At 28.0% G+C, this 7,607-nt stretch overlaps 1 long non-coding RNA gene across 2 annotated transcripts; it reads right to left on the bottom strand.

Moving 5' to 3' along the window:
• Positions 1 to 220: 220 nt before the first annotated feature.
• Positions 221 to 2,958, bottom strand: LOC135145766 (uncharacterized). 2 transcript variants are annotated; one of them, XR_010283556.1, is made up of 7 exons: positions 2,896 to 2,958; positions 2,744 to 2,846; positions 2,620 to 2,683; positions 2,456 to 2,545; positions 2,273 to 2,377; positions 2,173 to 2,205; positions 221 to 335 (listed from the first exon to the last, which is right to left on the bottom strand). It is a non-coding gene; the product is annotated as an uncharacterized LOC135145766 (long non-coding RNA). The 2 variants fall into 2 exon arrangements; XR_010283557.1 differs by having other exon boundaries at positions 2,456 to 2,515.
• Positions 2,959 to 7,607: the final 4,649 nt, after the last annotated feature.

The raw sequence follows: 7,607 nt of genomic DNA, 5'->3' as shown, positions 1-7,607 counted from the left end.
ACTTATAATTGAGTATTTTTTATAATATTCAGAATTTAAAAGTGGAATTCTAGTAAAATCGCTATTAGTATTACTTTTAATACATTTATTACCATTACCATTATTATTATTATTATTATTATTATTATTATTATTATTATTATTATTATTATTATTATTATTATTATTATTATTATTATTATAAAAATTTACTACTTTCTTATTATTTTTAATATAAAATTTATCAGTGTTATTATTTTTAATCCTATTCGTGGATTTTTTTTCCGGCGCAGAAATCTTCTCAAAAGTACCACCACAGTTCAACTGGTGAGTATAAAACCAGCGGTCATACTTACCTTAAATTTTATAAAATTTAGTAAAAAAATTATAATAATTTTAATTCCTAATAAATATTACAAAAAATATTTTAATACGAATAATTTTTAGTAAAAGAAACAAATTTTCTCTTCATTACTACAATTATTTAAAAAAAAATTTCAAATGAAATTGAGATTTTAAGATTAAAAAGTATAATAGAATTAAAAAAATTATCAGCACAAAACATATTTTAATTAAAAAACATTAAAATTGCTTTTTAATATTAAAAAAGTATAAATTAAATTTTACAAAAAATTATTTGTACAAATATAATTATAATAATAAAAAAAGTTTTAAATTCTATTTATTACAAGAAAATTACAATAAAAATTTTAATTTTAATTTTAATTTAAAAAAATAATTTAACAAATTTAGTGATAAATAAAATTATTTAAAAAAACAATTAAAAATGTTTATATAATAAAATTTAAGTTAAGTTTAAAAATATTTATATAAAAAAACCTTCATATCTTTGTTTTTACTAGCAAATTTTTTTTAAAAAAAAAAATAATTAAAAATTTAATTTTAATTCTTTTTTGAATTAAAAATATTTTATAAAAGAGTTATCTGACAAAATAAAAAATTTTTTAATATATAGAATTTTAAAATTAATTAAATCTAAGTTAATGGTAAATTATAATTGGATTAATGTTTTCTTTTTCAAAATTATCAATACATTTAATATTAAAATGAAAAAAGGAATTTCCATTGAGTACTAATAAGTTTAAAATATATTTTTACAAAGTTTTATTATATAAAAATTTTTAAGATGTTATTAGTACTAATAAGGTTTAATATTTGAAGAAGAATTATAAATTATAAATTCTTGTATGAAAATATTACAAAAATGATTGATAGTGCTTGTCTTTCAAAAAATACATAAAGCAAAAAAAGTCAAAGTTCTGTTGAATATTATATTATTTTATATCAAAATTATAAAAAAAAAATATTAAAGTAATTAACACGAATAATAAATAAAAATAAAAACTACCTAAATTCTTATAACAATATAATTTATCATATTTATTAGACAACAAAAACATTACGTATATATAATTCTAAAATGAGAAATTACAATTTTTAGAAATAAAATTAACTTGGAAAGTAAATGAACTGAAATTTACTTGATAAATAAAAATTTACAAATAACATTAAATTAAAAACTATAAATCTTATTAATAAACTCCACAAAAATACATTTATAAAAGTAATAACTTTCTTATAAAATAAAGAAAACTTATTTAAAATTCCTAACAAGCAAAATATGTTCATGTAATATATAAAAGTATAAACTATTTTCTTTTAATTACAAATTTTATTTACGATGGAAAAAGATAATCGTAATTTAAAAAAAAAATTACAATTATTCTTTAAAAAAATTCTTAAAATTAATTCGAAATTTTTAATTTTTCAAGCTAAAATAGCATCTGTATAGATTATAAGATAGATATCTATTAAAATTGCAAAAATTGATTGTAATAACTAAAACTTATTAAAATTATATTATCATATACAAAAATAATAAATTTAAGTTTAAAATTCCTCAAAAAAGATTACAAGCCAAAACATGTATAAATTAAATTGAGTCAAATCTTAAAAATTAAAATAAATAATTTAATTCTTTAAGTCATATTATAAAAAGCTGTATTTTCTTGTTTAATAATAACAATTAGTATATATAATAAGTTTCCAATAAAATTAAAAGTCCAAACTGAAAATTAAAATTTTAAAAAAGTTGTATATATTTTTAACCTTCTCAATATATTAATCAAGATAATAATTTAATAATTAACAATATATTATTAAATTAGTAACCAGGTTTCCGATTTGTCGCTCGCTTAACTATTCCTTTCAGTTATAGAAATTTAAAAATTTCCAAGTTATTACCAAGTCAACAAATTTTAAAAAAAAATACCATAAAAAGGAGGCTTGAATTGACAAGGCCCAGTGCAACGCCAAACGTGTGTACGATAAAAGTTCACTTCATTATGGAAATTATGATAAACGGAAATATCGGTCCCTAGAATTAATTTTATTATAAAAAAGATATAAAATTTCCTTTAAAGTAAAAAAAAATTAAGTATTCAAATTAATATACCGATTAAATTATTAATCCTGGTCATATTATTTATAAACTCGGGGCCGTGCGCATCGTGATCTTTATTATTTTGAGTAATAAAAAGAAGGGCTAAGTAATAAAGCAAAAAAAAAAAAGATTTAAAGTATTTTTATTGCAAGTAAAGGGATCAAAAATTAGTTAACCATGAATCATTTCGTGCAAAAGGGTTTCAATAAGTTCTTTTCTAGTTCTGTATTTCAACAAAGGCTTAAGAATATTAAAAACTTTTTAAAAGGTTTCATGTTTCATATACTATAAAAAATTTACTTCACTCAAAGTAATTAAGCAAAGCCCCCCAAAGCTTTCATATCTACAAGTTCCTGCACATAAAGTCATCCTTTTACTCCACTTAACTTCAACAGAAGAAAGTCTTAAACAATTAAGATTAATTTTATAAAAACTAAATAAATTTTAAGTACTTCTCTTCAAAAAAATTTTTATTAAATTCAATAAATAATAGATGAATATCAGGGTTAGGATCAATATGTTCCCACAGATCAGAAACTATGGAGTCAAACACTAATAGTATAGTTTTATATGTATAACTAATATTCTATATAAACAAAAAAAGTTTATACTTTTAACAACTGTAAGAGCGTACTACTATCATTATAGTTAGCATTCGTTTGCTAAAGTATAGTGGGGAAACAAAGAAGTGATTAATGTTTAAGGTTTTAATTCATACATTATTGAGGGCTCGCCATTTTTTTTTAACCACCATGTAAAAAAAGCTTAATAAGCTAAACTCGGGTTTTACGACTAGAATAATCCTCTATCAAAAGAACAGCATTAAACAAAATAATTTTAGTAGTTCTATATCAACAAAGTAACTCAACAAATGAAATTAATTAATTTTTTGGGAACTAGAAAAATTTTTTAATTGAGGTTCCTTGTCGTTTCTAGCAGAGACGTTAGTATAACATCACTAGGATGCAGACTAGATCATTTTCTTTACACATAAATAAAGACCATCTCTTATAAAATAAATAATATATATAACAATTCATGTTAATATATGTATTTTGTTTACTTTGATTGTTCTATAAGTAATATAATGGTTGTTAAAGCCTTCAGTCACTGGCGAAAGTATTATCTAACGGAGTGTTATACTTTTTTGTTCATTTCACTTAGAATTTATTGATGGAAAGGTTTACTTCTATATTTTATGTAATGCTTAAAGCATTGCGCCATAAAATATGTTAACCTTATTACATAAAAGTTAATTTCTAACAAAAAAGTTTGTGCAGGGTCGGTTATAGTTTTGCTACAGTTTAGCAATTTTCCTGTTTGCTATTTCAAACGAATTCTTATAATTCAGACAGCAATAAAGTTTGCAGAAGCATTAATTCTCCTTAGGCAAAAAAAGATGTTATTCTACAGGAGATTTTATTAAAAAAAAGCTCTTTTAAGTATAAAATTAAAAATGGCTAAGATTTAAGCTAATAGTTGTCCACTGACGTTGTTTTACCAAACACAACAAGAAAAGTATAGGAATTTGCATAGTAAAATTAAAGTTATATAAAAGGTATTTTTGCATGGAATAGTAATAAAGAAAGTAAACGGTTACCTTCACTAGTACAGAAGTTTCTACTTTCTAGGCTTTTTTAATTAGATTATAAAAAGTATTAAGTGAAACTACGAGGCGTTTACCCTTATGTATACTCAACGCAGGTTACAAATATATTACTGCTAACTTAACAAAAAATTTTATTTAAGATTAACTTTAGGACACACTTTTTATCCCTTGATAGAATACAGAGACAAACAAAAAAGTCAGCTTTATAACATTTTTAAAACCAAAGCTGAAATTAGCATCAATTTTCTCGTGTTCAATATAAAACTTAGTGTACCATTTCACTTTTTTTTTTTATATAACGAAAAGGATATATATAAATTAGTTTAATAATTAAGAGTTCTTTTTTCAACATACTAAAAACATCTCAAAGAATGCTGGTCGACATGCAAGCATAAAAAGTTAATACAACTTTACTTTCGTGTTGTTTTCATAAAAAAATACAGATTTTTTTAATTGATAATAATACCATCGTCAGTAAGTTTAACCCTTGTAGATACTATAAAAATAAAAGAAACCACCACGTTAAACATTGTCTAAATCATTACATGCTAGATTTTTCTTTAATTGCTGACCTTGATCAGCTCTTTTATAAAGTTCGTAAATTGTAAGCGGAAAACTTACATGCATATGAAAAAAAAAAGAAATACATATATAAAAAAAAAAAACGTCATTTCTTATGCTCTATTAAGCTGCATAACTTTATTAATTCAAATTCTCGAACAGAAGTAGATGGAATAAAACAATAAAAAAATTTTATGTATAAACCAAAATTAAACGATTACAACAAAATTTAATATTAAATTAATTTATAATACTCGAAGGTAGCAGTTAACCTTCTAACCCTGCTTTCGCTCAACTCCTTTATGAAATGAGAAAAAAAGTTTTATGCTACTTAGGATACCGCCCACATCAGACAACGGTAGTAAGCAAAATTTAAATGTATAAGAGTTTTTAAAAACTCCTAGGAGCGTTTTAGTAAGGCCATCTTAACAAAATACCAGATCTACAGAGATGCAGTCCTCGTTTTTTGACACTTCGGCGTTCGCTCTAAGGAGATAAGCAGGACAAAGAGCAGGGGGCGCGAAAAAGCCCGTTAGCTCAATTTTTTTATTTACAAGTGGCTTTCGTAACTCGATACGAGTCAAATAGATACCCGAGCTCTCGCGTAGGTGTAATCGCAGCTAAAGCACATTCCAATGATGGATCGATAAATCCTTTAAATTCCTTCATCTCTACCCCACTTTAAAGGAACAGATTTAATGGGTGCCGCTTACCCTAAAGCTGGAGGCGAATTTTATATATAGGCTTGTCTGTTAAAAGCATTTTGTACAATGGACAGTCAAGGAACAAAAAGCAATCCTAGCGCAGCCAAAGGGTATACTACCTGCGACTGAAGTCTCGAGATATGACCAACAGTCAAAGGCACAAAAAGCTTCTAGCCCTGCCACTAACAGGCCGACTTGCAGCTGCCAAAAATAGATCTTTAAAAGCTTCACCGACGCCAACTTCCAAATGTGGTAGAAACCGTAGGTAGGCTGCGACACAAGCCCGTTGCGGCCAAAAATAGTCTTCACTCGTGCGCAGCGAGTAGCAGTTAATTAGCTGCTATCTCTTATACGATGGACACTTTTGCAACATTATTATAGGTAACAGCACTGTTTTGATCAATAACAAAAACAGTTCAATAAAGTCAAAATAAAGGACTAGGGATGACAAAATTGTTATTAAACTCAACTAAATTGTAAAATTAAGCTAAACTTAACTTTTAAATAGTCATCTCTAAGTCTTAGCATTAGGTTTCATAATCTGTTTCGCTCCCTTAGGGTTCCCTTTCACATGTACTTCTCAGTTGTTTTGCATATCAATGTTCTCCCTTGACCTCGATAAGGTCTATAGGTTTCGCAGCTATTCGATGGACGTTTCTTTTGTAAATACTCGGTCTCTATCATGGTTTTTCTCCTGGCTCTCACTGAAAAAATCGTCTTCAGAGCATTTAATCACTAGCGGGCGTTAACTACTAGGAGAGAGAGAGTCTACCTAATGCTCGATAACCGAAATCATATGCTAGTTCAAAAGAGCATGACTAGTTTCTAAAGGTTTGTATTTTTCACCTTGGTTTCTCAACCCTATTACGGGGAACTTAAAGCCAATAAAGAGATTTTAAAAAATGTTACAAATATTGCTTATCAATGTACCGAAGGTTTGGTTAAAACTAAGAGCTTCGGTGTACTAGATTATAACGAGATATAAAGCTTCACTTAAAAACCTTAATTGCAAAGAAAATTAGCCTCTCAAGGGAGTAGTTAAGTTCTTGTCCCTTAGGCAGCTATGCTTAAGAATGGAATCGAACCACTAACGTTACTGTGAAGGAGTAAAGCTTTACCACTAAAACTACCTAAGCCATTTTATAATAAAGTTCTACTTTAGTAGAACCAAATAACTAATTAACAGTCTAGAAATGTTAGCTAAGGAATTGTTCTACTAATGTAGAACAAAAAAAAGTAAGTAAGTTATTAAATTAGATCCCTTTAATCGCTTGGGTCCCAGGTAAGGAGGCAGTTGCCCTTGGGATGGCTGATATTAAGCCACCCATAGGGCCTAACAGCGTAACAGGAATTTAATTTAATACCTTGTTTTTTCCGTTCTACTTTAGTAGAACAATTCCTTAGCTAACATTTCTAGACTGTTAATTAGTTATTTGGTTCTACTAAAGTAGAACTTTATTATAAAATGGCTTAGGTAGTTTTAGTGGTAAAGCTTTACTCCTTCACAGTAACGTTAGTGGTTCGATTCCATTCTTAAGCATAGCTGCCTAAGGGACAAGAACTTGACTATTCCCTTGGGTGGCTAATTTACTTTGTAGCTAAGGAAAATGTTGTTAAGTTTACAAGCGCTCAGTAATAATATTATGGTTTGCGTGGTGTCGCTTTTAGTCAGTTTCTATTTCGTGTAGACCCACCACCCCCACCTCCCTCCCAAGACTTAATCGGGTGCGCGTGTAAAGCAATTTAATATACATGTTTCCCTCTCTCTTAGTTAACATCCTAGTCGTAGGCGCTACAGTTTAACTTTTACTACGCGCAGGGGGAGCTAGAATTGACATCTATGAAACCAAAAAAATTTAGCCCCTATATCGTGTCACATGCACGGCGATTACGTGACCCTGTTCATGGCGCTTTATGAGCTCTCTCTTACCAGCAAATGAGTAGTGGGGCAGGTTATCCGGTCATAAAGGGCAATGGCATTGCGTCGGAAAACGACGTCCAAAGTTTCCATCGTGATTCACTTCTCCCACACCACTGTCGAACTTGAAGCGCCGATGCTATTGCAGTGCAGTCGTTGGTCTAAGGGGTAGATGCGTATGTCATTATTGGCTGGATATAAGAGATGTACAACCGCTGCTTGATGCGCAGTGTAAACTTGGTCCTCGCCACTACGTAGGCCACGTATGTGGCAGCCACATATTTTTGATGACCCCGAATGCCATCTAAGGTTAAGGACGCCAGCAAAGGTACTCGTTTCTTTGTTGCAGGGAAGGCCTTGCTCTTAGTCGTG

This window comes from Zophobas morio, unplaced genomic scaffold (genome assembly GCF_036711695.1).
Source record: "Zophobas morio isolate AGI-343-1 ecotype UQ-CSIRO unplaced genomic scaffold, CSIRO_AGI_Zmor_V1 ptg000179l, whole genome shotgun sequence".
Classification (NCBI taxonomy): Eukaryota; Metazoa; Arthropoda; class Insecta; order Coleoptera; family Tenebrionidae; genus Zophobas; species Zophobas morio.
The sequence above is the reverse complement of the archived record's forward strand: the minus strand, read 5'-3'. Positions and strand labels throughout refer to the sequence as shown.